Raw genomic sequence first — 19809 nt, 5'->3', positions numbered from 1 at the left:
TTTAGTTCTACATGACAGTAGAATCCATTTATGAACTTATATAAGCATGGAATATATCCTATTCTAATTAGAATAACAATTGTCTTGTGGGTGGGCATGATGGTGGAACTCACTTAGGTATTTTTTATGTATACACTGATTTTCAATGTATAGATACTTCACCTCTTTTATAAGGTTGATTCCTAAGTAGTTTCTTTTTTTTTTTTTTGAGGCTATTGTGAAAGTGATAATTTTTCTAATTTATATTGAAGCTGATTCATTATTGATGTATAGATTTATTGTACTACCTTTTCTATTTCTATCATCCTCCCTTCTTTTTTTCACCATTTTCTAATCTTATGAACTTTTCTTACCCTCCTCTACTCTATGTGGTTTAGATTTCACATATCAGCAAAATATTCAACCTTTGGATTCAGGAATTGGTTTATTTCACTTAGCATAATATTCTTTTGATCCAACCATTTAGTGGTAAAAGTCATGGAGTCATTCTTCTTTATGTCTGATTAACAATGCATTGTGTATATATGCCCCGATTTCCTTATCCATTCATTTGTTGAAGAGCACCTATGTTGCTTTCATAACGTACCTATTTTAAATTGTGCTGCTATAAATATTAATATGGCTGTGTCACTGTAGTATGCTGAATTTAATGTCCTTTGGGTATATATTAAGGAGTGGGTTCACTGGTTTAAATGGTGGATCCATTCCTTGAAGAATATCCATACTATTTTCCAGAGGGGTTACAACCATCTGCAGTCCCACCAACAATGTATGAGCATCCTCTTTTCTGCACATCCTCATGAACATGTGTTACTAATTTTCTTGATACCATACTGAACAGACTGAGGTGGAATCTCAGGGCACTTTCAATTGTATTTCTCTAATGTCTAAAGATCTTGAGTATTTTTCAAATATTTTTTGATGATTTATTCTTTGAGAAAGGTCTCTTCAGTTTCTTTGTCCCTTTATTGATTGTATGTGAGTGTTTAAGATTTCTGAATTCTTTGTACATCCTAGAAATTAACAATATATACAGGTAGCAAAGTTCTTCTACATTCTGTAGGTTCTGTCTTCATGTTTCTTTTGTTGTGAATGTATTTAGTTTGGTCCCATCAAATTTATTATTATTATTATTTTTATTTTAGAGTCCTGTTCAAGAAATCAGTTGCTGTACCACTGTGTTGAAGATATGGTCCTAACTGCTCTTCTAGTATGTTCTGCATTTCTAGTACAATTTCTAGGTCTTTGACCTGCTTAATGTTAACTTTTGTGCAGGGTGAGAAATAGGTATCAACTGTCTTTCTATTACATATGGATTTCCAGTTTTCCTAGCACCATTTGTTGAAAAGAATATCTTTTCTCCAATGTGCACTTTTAACATCTTTGTCTAATATGAGGTAACTATACTTAGGTGGAATTAATCTATACATCTTCAATTCTGTTCCATTTCATGCCTATTTAGTCATGTTAGCTTTCATGCCTATTTAGTTTTCTTTTAAATATAGCTCTGTTCACTGATTTTCATTGTAGAGATGCTTCACCTCTTTTATAAGGTTGATTCCTTAGTAGTTTTTTTTTTTTTTTTGGAGGCTATTGTGAAAGGGATAGTTTTCCTAATTTATATTGTAGATGATTCATTATTGATGTATAGAAATTCAATTGAGTTATGGGTATTAATTTTGTATGCCAATATTTTGCTGAATTTCTTCATGAGATCTAGAAAATTACCAGTTGAATTTTTGGGACTTTTACATATAGAATCATGTTGCCAGCAAAAAGATATAGCTTGAACACTCTTTTCCTACTCATATTGAAGCCAGAATTTGGGACAGGCAGTTAGTGTAGAAACAGGGGATCAGATCAGATGGAGGAACTGGAGGCCATAAAAACCATCTGTCTCTGGAAATTGGAGACTGCCCTGGGAGAATGGAATATCAAGGATCTCCAGAACCCATTGGTTATCAAATTTACCTGACCTTGTCAGGGACCACAGGCAAGGAGATGCTAATTAATGTACCTTGGGCCCTTACCTGCCTGAATCACTTTGGCCCTCCCCCTGCCCATTCGCTTCTCACTTTATGCATCTCACCTGCAAAACTGGGCCTAGTAACATAGGCAGGAAGGAAAGAGATAAATGGGAAAGAACAGGAGAACAAAACATTTAAAAATGGCAGGATTTTCTCATCCTAAGGATTCTGCCTTTGAATCCCTTTTTCCACCCAGGAGAAGCCTGCTTTTACTTTTCTTAATAAAGCTGCTTACTTGCTATTCTACGCTTACTTCAGTGTGCTTCTCTTGCATTGATACTTCAACACCTGAGGAAGCAGGACTGGTCACCAGTAAATGGCGGAATCAGATTTGGAGGTCCCACTGAAATCTACACCGAGGTAAGCTTCTCTGCACACACCCCACATCTGTTTGAGGTGCATCATTCTGTCTCTTTCTTTCTGGAGGGCAAAATGGGCACCCGTTGGCAACTGAAATGCAGCTAGTACACCTGCCATCCTCAGGACTCAGGTGAGAGGTTTGCAGGCCCAGACAGTTACCAATCACCTGCTCTTTGCTGATGAGGCACATTGGACTCTGCTGAAGCTGTTTCCTACTTTTTTTTTCCAGGCCTGGAGGACAATTGCCATCACTACACAATGTCCCTAGTCCTGACCTCCCAGGATGCATGGAGGTGGAAGAATATTTGGAACAACTCTGGGGTTCTCTGGCCCAGGCTACTCTTGGGCAGATCTCAAAAGGTTTCTTATCTGGACTCCCACTCCCGACTGCCCTAAGGGGTATCTAGGGTGATCATTTGACAAACAGGACTGAGGGAAAGCACCAATCATCTTTGCCTCTTTATGAGCTGTACAAAACTCCCCCACATCTACTCCCTCCTGGATGTTTCCCCTTTGATCACTGATCAGACATTAAGAATTCAGATGGTAGGAGCAAGAGAAAGATATGTGATAATTAGTAAGAAAATGCCTGGGTTACCTTTGTTTGCATATTTAGACTTTACTAGTTTGTTTAAAATTTTTCTGAACTTAAATGTGTTTAGTTTGCTCTAAGCTGCAAAGAGGAGGTATTTTAAATCAACCCCTCCTTGAATCCCTCAAAGAACAGGTCATTGCATGCCTAACAACCATTAGGTGTTCGATCACTCTCTGGAGATTCCTTTAGTATACAAAAATAGGCAAGAAGATGTGCAATTTTTCTTTTGTTTTGTGTCTCTCTCTTAATTAGGAATTTATAGTGGCAGGGAGAAAAGCAGTAATGTCCTTAAATCTGAATCCTCCAAGGGTCTCTACACAGGGCAAACTGGGACACTAGCACTTTGCCAAAGAAGGCCAGAAGTAAATTTGGCAAAAGTCAGGTAGTGACAGATGGCTTTTCTGGACCATAATGAAGCTCAAACTTAGGGAGATGTCCCTAAAAATGGTCTCCAGCATGGGCACCTGAAGTCTATTTTTCTTTTGTTCCACTCAGATGGGAACTTCACTCTCAACAGTATTGCCAGGCTCACCAATAGCCTGCATACTGAAAAACTGTGACAAATTTGACCCACAGACATTCAAGAAAAAGTGTTTCATTTTTTTTCTGCTGCCAGGCCTGGCCTCAATACAAACTCTCTGATGGAGAATCCTGGCCACCAGAGGGAAGTATAAATTTTAACACCATTTTACAGCTTGATAGATTTTGCAAAAGGGAAGAAAAATGGTGTGAGGTACCTTATGTTCAAACCTTCTTTACCCTAAGGGAAAACCGCAAATTATGCAAACAATGTAAAGTAGACTCAGCCATAACCACTGCCATAAGGGAAGAATACCTTAAAGAATCACCTACTGAAGGAAAGAAATCATGGGGACCCCCAAATCTTCATTTTCTGCTAATGTCCATCAGTAGACCTACTGTCCTCCAAATGCTGGCCTTTCTCCATCTGCCCTGATGGACAGATCAAATATACTACCTCTCCAGAAGATGCCAGGAGAAAAATTTGGACCAATTAAAGTATACAACCCTTTCTCCCTCCAAGACCTAAGACAGATAAAAATAGACCTAGGGAATTTTTCAGAAAATCCAGATAAATATATTGATGTATTTCAAAAAACTATGCCAGGTGTTTGACCTCACCTGGAAAGATATTATACTGTTACTCAACCAGACTTTAACATCCAAAGAGAAGAAAACCACCCTAAAAGCACTGAAATATTTGGTAATGACCTACACCTTGCTCATGCACCAGGAGCCCAAACTACATCTAAACCCAACTATCCAAGGGAGCAATGCACAGAAATGATTCCAACTAGGTTCCAAATGATAAAACAGGATGCTTGGAAGATCAGACACTTCCAAATGTTAGTCCTTAAGGCCCTTAAGAGAATCAAACAGAAGCCTATTAACTATTCCAATGTCTCTGAAATTATACAAGGTCCCCAGGAAAGCCCAACTCTTTTCATGGAGAAACTCAGGGAGGCACTGAGAAAACAAACCACTGTGGATCCTGAATCCACAGAGGGCCACTTAATTTTAAAGGACAAATTTATCATTCAGTCAACCCCAGACATTCAGAGAAAATTACAGAAATTTTCATATGGCCCTGATCAATCTTTAGATGATATACTCTGACTTGTAACTTCTGTTTTTTATAATTGAGATGAAGAGGAAAAGAAGGAAAGAGAGCTTAGAGACAAGAAAAAGGCTGAAGTGCTGGTCTTAGTTCTCACAGGAGTTAGCTTCCTGAGTGAAAAGGAGAATTACTAAGCCTCTTTACAGCATACTGAAAGAAACTTTACACCAAGGAGCAACCAACCTAATATGGGTACCAGAGTATACTAAAGCTTTAAGACATTTAAAGTGGCCCTACTCCAAGCCCCTGCCCTTAGTTTACCTACTAAAGAAAAAATTAACCTGTTTGTCATTGAAAGAGGAGGAATAGCCCTAGGAATGGTAACACAAAAGAATGGACCTGTTCAACAGCCAGTAGACTATTTCAGCAAGGAACTTGACATGGTGTCTAGGGGATGGTGTCACTATTTGCAAGTAATTGCAGCTATAGCACTACTCATCCCTGAGGCAATCAAAAACACCCTGGGAAAAGACCTTATTGTCTACACTTCCCATGATCTCTCATAAATTTTAAACACAAAAGGAGGACTATGGCTTTCAGATAGTCACCTTATAAAATATCAGGCTTTACTTCTGGAAGGACCCAAAACTCAGATAAGGACTTGCTCTACTTTAAATCCAGTTACTTTTCTCCCAGAAACAGTCAAGGAAAGTCCTGAACAAGACTGCCAATGGGTTCTAACTATGAATTACTCAGCCCAGTAAGACCTTCAAAACCTCCTGTCTAATCCAAACTTCTCCATGTTCACTGATGGAAGTTTCTTTATGGAACAAGGAGAACAAAAACCTGGATATGCTCTGGTGACTCTACATGACACCTTAGAGGCACAATCTTTGCCCCCAGGAACAAGTGCACAACTTGCAGAATTGATAGCCCTAACAAGAGCACTCAAACTAGGGAGACAACAGAGAATTAATATTTATACTGACTCTAAATATGCCTACCTAATCCTACATGCTCATGCAGCAATTTGGAAAGAAAGGATTTCAAACAACTGGGGGAACAGTTATAAAAAACTATGAACAGATCTTAAAACTATTAGAAGCTGTGCATTTACCCAAAGAGGTAGCAGTAATCCACTGCCCAGGACATCAAAAGAATAGATGAGATAACAGAAGGCAATAGATGAGCAGATCAGCAAACCAAAGAAGGAACTAAGGGGATTTTACAACAAATGACAACCTTAGCATGTCTAATATGGACAGGCTCTCCCTCAGAGATAAGACCTCAATACACCCAGGAAGAAAACACAGCACATTTTATCTAGAGGAGGTAATCTCTTACCTTCTGGGTGGATTCAGATGGGAGATAACAAACTTTAGTTACCTGCTAATTCCCAGTGTAAGATTTTACACACCCTACCTCAACCTTCCCATCTAGGAGAAGAAAACACTCTCAAATTAACTCAAGAGATATTTGAAGGAAAACATATTTCAAAAACAATCCAACAAATAGTCAAAACCTGTGAGATGTACCAAAGAAATAGCCCACTTAAGTCCCCAAGGCTACAGAGGACAGGGCAATTCCCTGGAGAAGACTGGCATCTTGATTTTACTCACATAACAAAAAGCAATGGATTTCAATATTTAATGTTTATGGAAGATACATTTAGTGGGTGCACTGAGGCCTATCCCTCCTGAACTGCACAGGAAGGAGAAGTAGTCAAAGCCTTATTAGAAGAAATAATTCCTCAATGTGGGCTGCCCCACAGCATTCAAAGTAACAATGAAACTGCTTAAAGCATTTTTCTCCTTAACACAGAAGTAACACTCATGAGGGAAGCTGTCTTACAAAATTGGATACCGTTCGATATGCTCAATGCATCCCAAGATGGTGCTTGTGCCATTGTTAGTACTGAATGCTGTGTTTACATCTCTGACAACTCTTGCAAAGTGACTGACATTCTTAAAGATTTACACTCTCAGATAGAGGCCATGTCCTCCCCAGACTTTAATGGGAACAAATTCTTAGCTGCTGGTTCTCTGGTACCTTCTGGTGAAAAATATTATTAGTCTCTGTCATCACTATCATATTCATTGCTGTATTCCTATGCTGTGTCATTTACTATTGCATTAATATCATCTGAGCACTCATAACTTCTTGTTTCTCTTATATAACACCCATCTCTCAAATGACCCTCCAACCAATTACTTCTCAACCAGACTTTTACCATGGACCCCTCCATGGACCCAATTTCTGAAAGGGAACTCCAAACTGCTTGTCCCATGCTGCCCCTTCCAGCTTGAAGCAGCCAAAGCTGTCATTGCCCCCTTTCCTTATAGAAGTAAGGAGTTCCTAAAACTAGAGGGGTAATGAAGCCAGAATTTATGACAGGCAGTTAGTGTAGAAAAGGGGATTGGGTCAAATCAAGGAAATGCAGGCCAAAAAAACCATCTGCTTCTGGAAATTGGAGTCTGCCCTGGGACAATGGAATGTCAAGAATCCACAGAGCCCATTGATTACCCAATTTACCTGCCCTTGTCAGAGACCACAGTCAAGGAGCTGCTAATTAATGCACCTTGGGCCCTTACCTGTCTGAATCACTTTGGCCCTCCCCCTGCCCATTCGCTTCTCATGTTATGCATCTCACCTGCAAATTCTGTCCTAGTAACAAATGAAGGAAGAAAAGAGATAAAGGGGAAAAAAACAGGAGAATAAAACCTGTAGAAAGGACAAGATTTGCTCATCCAATGGATTCTGCCTTTGGGTCCCCTTCTTCCACCTGGGGGGAAGTCTGTTTTTACTTTTCTTTAATAAAGTGTCTTGTTTTCTACTCTATGCTTGTTTCAGCATGCTTCTCTGGCATTATACTTCAACACCTGAGGATGCAGGACTTGTCACTGGTAAACAGTGGTATCACTTCAATTTCTATCTTTTGCTTCATTGCTCTAGCCAGGGTTTCAAGGAGCATGTTGAATTAAATTGGTAAATGAGGAAATCCTTGTCTTCTTTCTGATTTTAGTGGTAATGATTTCAGTCTCTCCATTTACAATAATGCCAGCCTTGGGTTTGACTACAGTGAACTATCATTTTAATGTGTTTTTTGTGCAATTTGTCAGTATTTTATTAAGAATTTTTTGCATCTATATTCATCAAGGATATTGGCATGAAATTTTCATTCTTTGATGTGACTTTGTCTGATCTTGGAATCAGGGGGCTACTAGTTTAAAAGAATTAGTTTGAAAGCATTCCTTACTTTTCTATATAGCGCAAAAATTTGAGGAGGATTAATGTTAGTTTTTTTTTAAAAGCCAGGTAGAACTTGGCTGAGAATTCATCCAGTCCTAGATGTTTCTTTTGGTAGGTTTTCTATGGCTTCCTCAATTTCATTACTAGAATTTGATCTCTTCAAATTTTCTAGGTCCTCGTGATACAGTTTGGTTAGGTCACACATATCTAGGAATGTTTTTACACATTGAAGTATTAAAACAATATAATTTCTAATACTCCCCTCTATTTCAGTAGGACTTGTGGTGATACATTCATCACAAATTTAAATACTTTGCATTGTTTTCTTCTTATATTTAGCTAAGCTAAAAGTTTATCAAATTATTTTATTGTTTCAAAGAACCAACCTTTTCATTGATTTTTGAATTGTTTTTATAATGTCTAATTTATTGTGTTGGACTCTGATTTTATTTCCTGTGATCCAATGATGTTGTTATTGATTTATTCTTTTTCTAGGACCTTGAGATGTAATGTTAGTTCATTTAATTGGTGTCTACATGTTTGTTTAATAAACAAGCTCAATAATATAAATTTTCCCCTTACAACCTCCTTCAGAGTGACTCAGAGGTTTTGATATGTTGTGCCACTATTCTCATTTACTTCTAAGTATTTTATTTCACCACTGATTCATATTGCAATCCACTCATCATTCAGTAAAATAATTGCAATGATTTAGTCTCCAGGTGTTTGAGGATTTTCTACTTTTTTTCTTATCATTGGTGGTAGGGGAAGATGTTATATACATCAAGTAGCAATAAGAGATGTTAAGGATCCAATTCGGTATAAGGGAAAAGTAGATAGAAAGGTAGAAAATGTTTGCAATTTTAAAGGGTAAATAGGGCAGATGAAATGGTAACATAGAAAAGGAGGGTACCCTACCGAACTCATTCTATGAATCTAACATGACCCTCATACCCAAAACAGGAAAAGACACATGAAGGAAAGAAAATATTAGACCAATGTCCTTGATGAATACAGATGGAAAGATCCTTAATAAAATATTGGCAAACCGTATCCAAAAACATATTAAGAAAATCGTGCACCACGATCAAGTGCGGTTCATCCCTGGATTGCAAGGATGGTTCAACATTCAATAAATCAATAAATGTAATCCATCATATCAATAAAATTAAGAATAAGAATCATATGGTTATTTCAATTGACACAGAAAAAGCGTTCGACAAAATACAACATGCCTTCCTGCTCAAAACTCTAAAAAAAAATAGGGATAATAGGAACATATCTGAACATCGTAAAGGCTATTTATGCTAAGCCCATGGCCAACATCATTCTTAATGGAGAAAAGCTGAAACCATTCCCTTTAAAAACGGGAACAAGACAGGCATGTCCTCTTTCACCAATTCTATTCAACATTGTCCTGGAAACTCTAGCCAGAGCAATTAGGCAGACTAAAGAAATTAAAAAAATATAAATAGAAAAAGAGGAACTTAAGCTGTCACTATTTGCAGATGACATGATTCTACATTTAGAGGATCCAAAAACTTCCTCCAGAAAACTTCTAGACCTCATCAATGAATTCAGCAAAATATCAGGCTATAAAATCAACACACATAAATTTAAAGCATTTTTATACACAAAGAAAGAACTGAAAGGGAAATGAGGAAAACAACTCCATTTGCAATAGCCTCAAAAAAAAAAAAAATACATTGGAATCAATCTAACCAAAGAGGACAAAGATCTCTAGAATTAAAACTACAAAACATTGAAGAAAGAATTTAAGGAAGACCTTAGAAAATGGAAAGATCTCCCATGCTCTTGGATAGGAAGAATTAATATTGTCAAAATGCCCATACTACCAAAAGTGCTATACAGATTCAATGCAATTCCAATTAAAATTCCAATGACGTACCTTAGAGAAATAGAGCAAGCAATCATGAAATTCATCTGGAAGAGTAAGAAACCCAGAATAGCTAAAGCAATCCTTAACAGAAAGAATGAAACAGGGGGTATGGCAATACCAGAACTTAAACTATACTACAAAGCAATAGTAACAAAAATAGCAGGGTATTGGCACCAAAATAGAAAGGTAGATCAATGGTACAGAATGGATGACATGGACACAAACACAAATGAATACAATTTTCTAATACTAGACAAAGGTGCCAAAAATATGCAATGGAGAAAAGATAGCCTCTTCTACAAATGGTGCTGGGAAAACTGGAAATCCATATACAACAGAATGGAACTAATCCCCTATCTCTCACCCTGCACAAAACTCAACTCACAATGGATCAAGGACCTTGAAATCAGACCAGAGACCCTGCATCTTATAGAAGAAAAAGTACGTCCAAATCTTCACCTTGTTGGCTTAGGATCAGACTTCCTTAACAGGACTCCCATAGCACAAGAAATAAAAGCAAGAATCGATAACTGGGATAGATTCAAACTAAATAGCTTTCTCTCAGAAAAGGAAACTCTCAGCAATGTGAAGAGAGAACCTACAGAGTGGGAGAATATCTTTGCCACTCATACTTCAGATAGAGCACTAATTTCCAGAATATATAAAGACTCAAAAAACTCTACATGAAGTATACAAATAACCCAATCAACAAATGAGCTAAGGATATGAACAGACACTTCACAGAAGATCTACAAGCAATCAACAAACACATGAAAAAATGTTCACCATCTTTAGTAATAAGCGAAATGCACATCAAAACTACACTAAGATTCCATCTCATCCCAATTAGAATGGTGATTATCAAGAATACAAGCAACAATAGATGTTGGAGAGGATGTGGGGAAAAAGGTACACTCATACATTGTTGGTGGGACTGCAAATTAGTGCATCCACTTTGGAAAGCAGTGTGGAGATTCCTTAGAAAACTTGGAATGGACCCACCATTTGACCCAGCTATCCCATTCCTTGGCCTATACCCAAAGGACTTAAAATCAGCATAATACAGAGATACAGTCACATCAATGTTCATAGCTGCTCAATTCACAATAGCCAGACTATGGCACCAACCTAGATGTCCTTCAATTGATGAATGGATAAGGAAACTGTGGTATGTATATACAATGGAATATTACTCAGCAATAAAAAATAATAAAATTATGACATTTGCAGGCAAATGGATGAAATTGGAGAATATCATGTTAATTGAGATAAGCCAATCTCAAAAATCCAAAAGACGAATGATCTCACTGATAATCGGATGATGACACGTAATGGGGGTTGGGAGGGGGGCAAGAATGGAGGAAGGAGGGACTGTATAGAGGGAAAAGAGAGGTGGGAGGGGTGGGGGAAGTAAAAATATAACAGAATGAATCAAACATCATTACTCTATGTAAATGTATTAATATGCAAATGGTATGCTGTTACTCCACGTACAAACAGAAACAACATGTATCCCATTTGTTTACAGTAAAAATAAATTAAAAAAAGAGTTCAGAGGATATAGCTCAGTAATAGTACACCAGTTTCAATCCCCAATATCACAAAAGGGAAAAAGAACAACAAAAAGTTATTTCTTTTCAAAATTACACAAAATAGTATTTTTAAATTCATAAATTGTCAAATATTACAATAAAAATTTCATTCATGGATGATACCATAAAATGGTGTGAGGAAAAAGGACCAAATTGCCTCGTATATAATCAAACACTTATAAGAAGAAATAGACAGACTGCAAAAAGAAAAGCAGGAAAGAAACTTGAACACTCACTTCAAACAGACCATATATGTGTTCCATAATCATGAAAACCTAAACATCACTAGAAATTAGGTAATGTAAAATAAAATCACATCATAAACACAAAATTAAACACTATTGATGAACATGTGGAAGAAAGCCATTCTCATAAATGGGAGATATAGTTTAAACTGCTATTATCCATGTGCAGAATTTTTTTAATCAAAAATACATGACACATCACTAGCAGAAACAGAGACTGAAATTAAAACACCTGGACATATGAAGAAATAGCCATATTCCTCTTGAGTTGAAACCCAGGGGCATGGTTAAAGGGGATGTATATTTAAGAAGAAATAAAGAATAAACTGTGAAAAATAATGGTTCTGAGAAGCTAGACACATTTTTTGTCATATTCAGTTTCACAAATACTATAAAGCACCATGTACATTTTATAAAGTTGTCACATGGATATTGTATTTCATATGAAAGAATATATAAAAATGTGCAGAATTTGAGAAAATAAAAATACACAGAAGTACATCAAAGAACCAATTGCTCACTTTATGTATAGATGGTAAAACTATCATAAGGATGACCATTTTCTCCAAGTCAACTATAATAATACATCAATGAAATTAAAGAAGGGAACAATGCAAAAGCATCCAAAATTCTCCAGGAAGTTTATACATATATATTAGCCAAGAACTCTGAAATATAAAATCAAAGTACCAGCTATCATTACCTGATACTAGTATATGTTATAAAATTTTAATATTGTGGTAATATAAAGACCAAGAAATCACAATAGAGAAAATTAGATAGGTAAATCCATATGTATCTAAATATGGTTTTTATTGTTAAGTGCAATAAAAGGCCTATAAAATACAATCATATAAAGAAAAATATTTAATGTGAATGAATGATACAATCCAATCAAAAGGTAGATATTAGGACTAGAGGCCCAGATCACTGGTTGGGATTGTGTGCAGAATGTGTGCAATACTGAAATGATACCCCAGCACCACCCTCCAGGAAGCAGATATTAAGAGGAATGATTATAAAAATATACATAATATAAACCTTCTGACTCTTGATCCACTCATGGATACACCAAATCAATCTTTAAACCTGTTTTGAATCTTTCTTAAATTTATAAGTTAATTAGAGGCATATAAAACAAAAAAAATCTACCATTAGAAGAGTAGGAAAGCTTAGTTATACTAGAACATTAGCATTCCTTGTGCAATGATCCTTATAGCTAGGATGGGATACTTAAATTCACTCTCACCCTGAGTAGAGGAAAACAGTTAGGGTCATAAATATAGCACATTTAATTATAAATTTTCTGTCATTTGAATTTTAATTTAACTGGTGCACACAGAGAAAGAGATTAGATATACATGAGTATAAAGATCAGAGAAAAGGAGTGGTTTTCTAGGAAAATGCAAGAGCCCTGGGTTTTATTTCATGGGACCAGGGAAGAAGAGGAGTTAAAGTTCAAGGGTCCCAATTTTCCCTTAAAGACATTTGCCAGCATATTCTGCAAAAGTGTGTTGCTAATAGTTAATCTCCTATCTATGCAGCTCCAAAGAGATAACAAGGGAAATACAGTACATGACTGGCTCCCCAAGTGGAAGTGAAATACTTCATGAGTCCTCTTCCTCAACTCACCTCACTAATAACTCCAGAACTAGGCAATTCTTTCTGTAAGAAATTTGTCTGAAATTCAAATTTTTTCATTCAATGGACTACATTCTAAACCTCCAAGCTTTGGGAGCAATGACAAATACAGATGTGCATATCTCAGTATATCACAAAGAAGAGACTCCATATTTGTATGCAAGCATTTCCATGGGCTAAAATCCCCACCAGGAGTGAAGAAAAGGGGACAAAAGTACAGATCCCTGATTATTTCTAAAATAGTATCACATCACCTTCTTTTGATGAGTATAAGGCAGCCTCGATTCTAACAAACTTGCATCATGAATATAGTGCACCATTCAACAATAAGAGCTTCTGTTACCTGAGTGTAGCTGTTAGAATGATTATTTCATAAAGTGGAAGAATAACAAGTACCCCAATTATATGTATATGGAAGAAAGAAACACATTAAATTGCTTGAAATGAATTCAGCAAAACCAATTTTTAAAAAGCCTTGAAATTTGAAAGTTCTTTAAAAACTAACACAATAATAATTCTGGGTGTGGATTCGAAAGTATTTTAAATCAGTATGTTAAAAAAATGACTGAATTCTGATCCTCACTATAGCAGTATTCACAGTAGCCAAGGTCAGGAAACAACTGATGTGCATTTGGGATGAAGGGTACCCCAGGAGATTTCTTCCAGCTTTAGGGCACTCAGTTACTTCCCTGAAAAACTGTACCACCAAAATTAAGACTGCTGTTTAACAAGATAAGACCCAAGTACTGATATTCACTAGACTCTCAAGAGACATTAGATGTGCCAGATGTGGGATCCTCATATCAGACAGCTGTGAAACACACTACCAGGAAAATATCAGAGAGGGAAGGAGAACTTTCTTACATGAATTCCATCAGGGAACTCTCAACAAAAAGACATTTTAACAAGGTATCTGGCCTTGGAGAGACAAAAGAAGAATACGAGCACATATTTTTACAAAGCTCAAGTGATTTTTCTCTACTTTTCTATCATGTGATATTCTCATAAATAATAACATGAACAAAAGTCTTTGCTTTTTTCTGTTACTGGGGATTTAATACAGGGTCATGTTAAATATGAGCTACATACCCAGTCTGTGTTTTAAAAATTTGAGACAGGTCTTTCTAAGTTGCCTATGCTCAATCTAAATTTCTGATGTTGACTTTGGAATTGCAATCTTCATGCCTTAGCCAACTGAGTCTCTGGTATTTTATACATTTGTCATTGCACCCAGGCAGAAAACAAATTCTTTAGAAAGTTCTATCCAGTTATTGGTAAAAAAAAATATTAATAATAATTAAAAAATAATTGGCTCATTTGAAATGTAATGGGAAAAATAATTGATAATATCAAGGTTAGGGGAAGTTGTCATTGAAAATATGAAAAGGGAGCTGCAATTTTATGATTTTATTGACATATATATAAAGGTTTAAGCTCTGAGACAGTTTTTCTCCCTCCAAATGCTGGCCATGGTCCATTCCATTCTAGATATGAGAAAGCGAGCAAAATATATTAAAATTATAAACACATACACACACATACACACACGTACACACATTCTTATTTCACATTTTGCTTACCATACATTTAGAACATTCAGGAGGATTCAACCAGGGTCACACACACCTGTAATCCTAGCAACTCATGAGTCTAGGCATAAGATTAAGGCCAGACTCAGCATTTGTTTCAAATTAAAAATAAAAAGTACCAGTGATATAGTTCAGTGGTAAAGGACTTCTGGGTTCAAAGCACAATATCACCATCCCACCAAAACAGAAGAATGAGCTCAGGGAGTAGGAAGAACTGAGAAACAGACAGACTACAGATCACAACTCTCCTCCTGCAGAAAAACAATACATGGAGTTGTGATTCTGATGATCTTCCCTCTTCACAATCCACCACACAATCTGGGAATGTGCTGGAATGCTGGCATATATGTGCTCAAAAGGGACTTCAGATAGTGACTGAAAATATTCTGCAGAAACACGAAAGTCTACTGCTGACATATGCCTCACTTGAGTGGTCAGTGAGGATTCAGGATTAAAGATCAACTCCTTACTTTGCAACTTGGCCTTAGACCTAATTGCCAGTCTATCATACTTTTCTTCCTATGCTGAAAGCCCCTAAATGAGCAAGTGGACTTGGAATCAAGATGAATTTTCTTACCACTGATAATGGCACATGCCTATAATCCCAGTAGCTTGTAAGGCTAAAGTAGGTGGATTGCAAGTTCAAAAACCAGACTCAGCAACTTAACAAGAACCTGTCACTAAATAAAACTTTTAAAACTGCTGGAAATGTTGGTCAGTGGTTAAGTGCCCTTGGGTTCAATCCCCTGTACAAAAAAAATGTGTCTAATTTAAAATCCCAAAAACCTCCACTTGACCACATGACTCATACAACTTTTCTTATTATATTAGAACTTGGTTAGTGGCTCTAATTAAATAAAAGCAGGATTTCTAAAGGTGTGTGTGTGTGAGTGTGTGTGTGTGCATGTGTATAATTTTAATATACTTTGCTTGCTTGCTGTTATCTGGAATGGAATGGACCATGGCCAACATTTGGAGGGAGAAAACTTAACTCTGAAAGCTTTCTGCTTAAAGTTTCCTGCTTCATTCAGGGCAGAGTCTCTCAAGTTTTTTGAACCTGAGAAGAAATATAGATAAAGAATTGTATTATTCACATGAAAGAAAAGCAAGAAAGAGAATTGCCTGAACCTTTGTGCATATATAGAATATACACATATATTCCATATAAATGAAACATTTTTATATACCTGATTGTTTTGGGGGTTCTTTTCTAGGACCTGGGAAAGTCCTGGTTCAGTTTATAACAAGGAATGTCTCCAGCAGAAGTAATCCAAACCCTCCTGTAAAAATCAGCAAAAAATACATGTTTCTATGTCATTTTCTAAACATAGCTGATAGAGGCATGGAGCACACAACCATTTTATTGGGGACTCAAATAAAATCAGTGCAAGGAAACACAATTAGTTGTACCCTCTTGAACCACCAGTGAATTGGCATTTTGAATTCAGGCAAGAAAAATAAAACCTTTAATGCTGGGAATGGGATGACATTGGTGCCTACAGTGAAAAGGTTATTACAAACTTTGGAAATAAAATTCAGGTGAGTGGCAAATAATGGTTAAACAATTAGTATCCGCAGTGTTTTCCAGGTGGTTTTTCAACTATGGCCACAGCACATACATGTATTACTTGCCTCCATGAAGAGCATTTTCTGTCTGTGTTCTCTAAAATTATTTCTCACTATAGGGATGAGTAAACACAGTTTTCTGGATATTAAATGGCAATTTGGTTGCACAAAGAGAGTTACTCAGAGACAGAACTATATGAAATTCCCTTCAAAACTCCTCAAAGGCTAATTTGCTCCTGATGTGGAGGATGTTTCTGAAGAAATATTTTCACTCCATTTTTAAGAGAGTACCTAGAGAAGACATCCCAAGACCAATACAAATGTTTTTTTTCTACTTTCATGTTAAGTAACTCTTCAAAAACTGAGCTATCAACCTAGATTCCTTATGAGGTTAGTGTGTGGAGATTACAGAGTGCAAAAAAGCACATCACAGGTGCAGAGTCTGAGTATGACTGAGAAGAGAATTGAATCTAAAGGCTCATAAATTTTTAAAAAAATATATGGAACTATTTCATAAAATAAATGTCCACTCATTTCTATCTCTACAACATATCATTCAGAAAACAATAGATTATAATGCATATTTTTTGGAATGCCAAATCTTATCCTATATGATTTTGTATTAATGTCCAAATTCCAGATAAGACAATCCATGATTCACTGTCAAAAACATTAAAATAAATCTTCAAAGAAGGAGTGGATGCTTGCATGAATGTGTCATTCAACATTTACTTAACAAATGATGTTGAGAAAATATATTTTCCTTCAGCCATAAGGAAGTGAGATTTTTCTTATTTATATTTTCTGTTAGAATTTCAAAAGATAAGCCTTAGAATTTCATTTGAAATAATCTCCAAATACAAAACATATAAGATAACTACAATACAAATTCAGGGAAATAAAAATGTAATTTTTTTATTAATTAAATGCAAAATCTTTTATTTCTTGAAATCCAATTCTATCTGCCTTTTTAATACATTTTCTTAGCTTTGAAGCCAGAAACCAGAAAAGAAATTCAGGCAAATGCCTTGAAATACAATTAATACAGGGGATATCTATATCTAAGTCTTCAATAATCATAAAAATATCAATATCTAAAGGACTACTAAAAATATTTAGAGAAATATAGAATTCTATCACAGGCAAAATAATATTGATGATGATATAAAACAAATGAATACTAATAAACTCAAGGAGTTTATTATTATTTGTGGAAAATCTTGCTATTGAAGATATATGATGCTCACTGTCACAGACTTCCAAAAATTACAGCATATGTGACCATGATAAGAGGTAAGAACACAACAGTATTCATCCAAACACCAACCATACAACCCCAGGGACATGGTTCAAGTGAATGTAAATTTTGGAAGAGAAAAATAATTATCTGTGGGAAAAATGATTACTAGGAGCCAGTCAAAATTTTAGTTATAGTATATTTAGTTTAAAAAATAGTATAAAACACCATGCTTAAATTTTATATGTGTGCAATATGCACGGGATATTTCATATGTATACATGTTTAGAAAGAAAATATATAGAACTTATTAAAAAGTAAGTATCAGCAGAAGCACAAGAAATACTTACATATCCCTTGTGTAGATGATAAAACTCATCATTACAAGGAAGAAAATTTTCCCCTAAATTTACCTGCAATATGCCCAGGAAAACTGCTATGTGCCTATATGAGTATATCACAATAAACTCTACTTTTATGTGTATCCATAAAGCAGTAATATATAAAATGATAAATAAATGGAAGAGAGGAGAAGGTAGGTGGAGAGGAAAAGAGACACTACTGGGTAATAAAGTGAAACAAATTAAATTCCACGGTTATATGATTATGTAAAAAGGAACCCCAATATTATGTATTACTATAGTGCAATAATAAAAAAGATCAACATGCCTTACTTTTAATGAAATACAATACCATAAACTTCTAAAATTCATCCACAAAATTATATATAATTTTAGCCAGGAAATTTTTCAATTATAAGACCAAAAGGAGTACTTCTCATTAACTGATATTCATGTATATTGTGAAACTATACTACTACAATAATCAACAAGGAATCATAATATAAACTAAATCCATATATGAATCCATATGTATGTAAAAATCATTTACTTAATTGCAATAAAAAATCTAGATAAATCAGACCATAAAAAGACACTCTTAGCAAATAAGCTAGACCCTGTCTTGAAAAAAGAAAAAAATTACTAGAGATATATCTCAGTAGTAAAGTATCCTAAGGATCAACTTCCAGCAACACACACACACAAAAAGAAAAATAAAAAAGAAAGAAAGAAAGAAAAAAGAAAGAAAGAAAGAAAGAAAAGGAAAAAGAAAGGAAAAGTGAAAATTTGCTGGCTGAGGAGGAAACGTGGTCCCTACAGACCACAGCTGCTCTCCTGGAGGAAAATGACATGTGGAAATTTTATTTCAATAATGGGACCCCTTTCAATCAATGACATCTGAGAAAATGCTGGGCCACAGGCACACACCTGTGAGATAGTATTTGAGGATGTCCTGCAAGGATAAGGAAGGCAGTGAGTGGTCTCTGCCACTGACATGTTCTCCATCTGGATGGCAAGTAAGATGGGGGGAGAACTGCCCCACAGGAGGGCTCAGGCCTGCAAACTCCAGAGTCTGCCAAGAGTCCCGGTCTGCCTGGTCTGCCCGGTCTGCTGGGTCTGGTTTCTGCACAGTCAGTACCGCCGTTCCAACAGCCTCCCTCCCCAGGCTCGTCATGACACTGCCCACTCACCATTTCTGGGTGTTCAGGAGCCAGTCCTTCTCCCTAGAGACCTTCAGCCCCTTCAGCAGAGCGACCTGGTAATCCTAAGCAGGAGAGTGAAGCCTAGAGCTGAATGCCCGATATGGCGGACCTAAGAGAAATGGAGAAGGCAGCAGAAGCCCAACCCCAATTTCCTGTCAGCACACAGGATTGGACAGTTCTAACTGCTCCTGATTGGACAGGCCTTCAGATCTTGCCTCTGGGTTATGAGACCAGGGAGCCTTCCCTGTGAATGACAGTGAATAAGAGCCAATGCACATGAATAAGAACAAAATGGACCTTGGTTGCAGTTTCTTTTTTTTTTTTTCTTTTGAGGTCTGGGAATTGCACCCCACAGTCTCAGGCTGCTGCTATTTTAAGGCAATATTTTCTTCCAGAAGTGGAATCTAATCCAACCAGCAGAACATTTGCATTTAACCTGGTGCAGGTTTCCCTTTTCATTTATGGATTATATACAACAGTATATTATTCATGAATGAAAATAATATAATGGCAATTAATGTAAAATGTTATTTAACTATTCTGCTCTCTGTTCTTGTTAGGAGACAGACTAAACTTTAAATGGAACAACCCCTTAAGGCAACAATATCCAATGAATACAACACCTGAGGTGCAAGGGTGATTTAAATATTTCTAATACTCATATTGATAGCATAAAAAGAAAGAGTTGG

The 19809-nt window shown here is 36.2% G+C and overlaps 1 long non-coding RNA gene across 1 annotated transcript in view; it reads right to left on the bottom strand.

The window, feature by feature from the left end:
- Positions 1-19228, bottom strand: part of LOC124973301 (uncharacterized) — a 46874-nt gene extending 27646 nt beyond the window's left edge. Inside the window, exon 1 of the long non-coding RNA XR_007106664.1 lies at positions 19109-19228. This is a non-coding gene — a long non-coding RNA (uncharacterized LOC124973301). The remainder of the gene's footprint in view (positions 1-19108) is intronic.
- Between the last annotated feature and the right edge of the window lie 581 nt (positions 19229-19809).

This window comes from Sciurus carolinensis (assembly GCF_902686445.1).
Source record: "Sciurus carolinensis chromosome 14 unlocalized genomic scaffold, mSciCar1.2 scaffold_115_arrow_ctg1, whole genome shotgun sequence".
NCBI classification, from domain to species: domain Eukaryota; kingdom Metazoa; phylum Chordata; class Mammalia; order Rodentia; family Sciuridae; genus Sciurus; species Sciurus carolinensis.
This window is presented reverse-complemented; position numbering and strand designations above follow the sequence as displayed.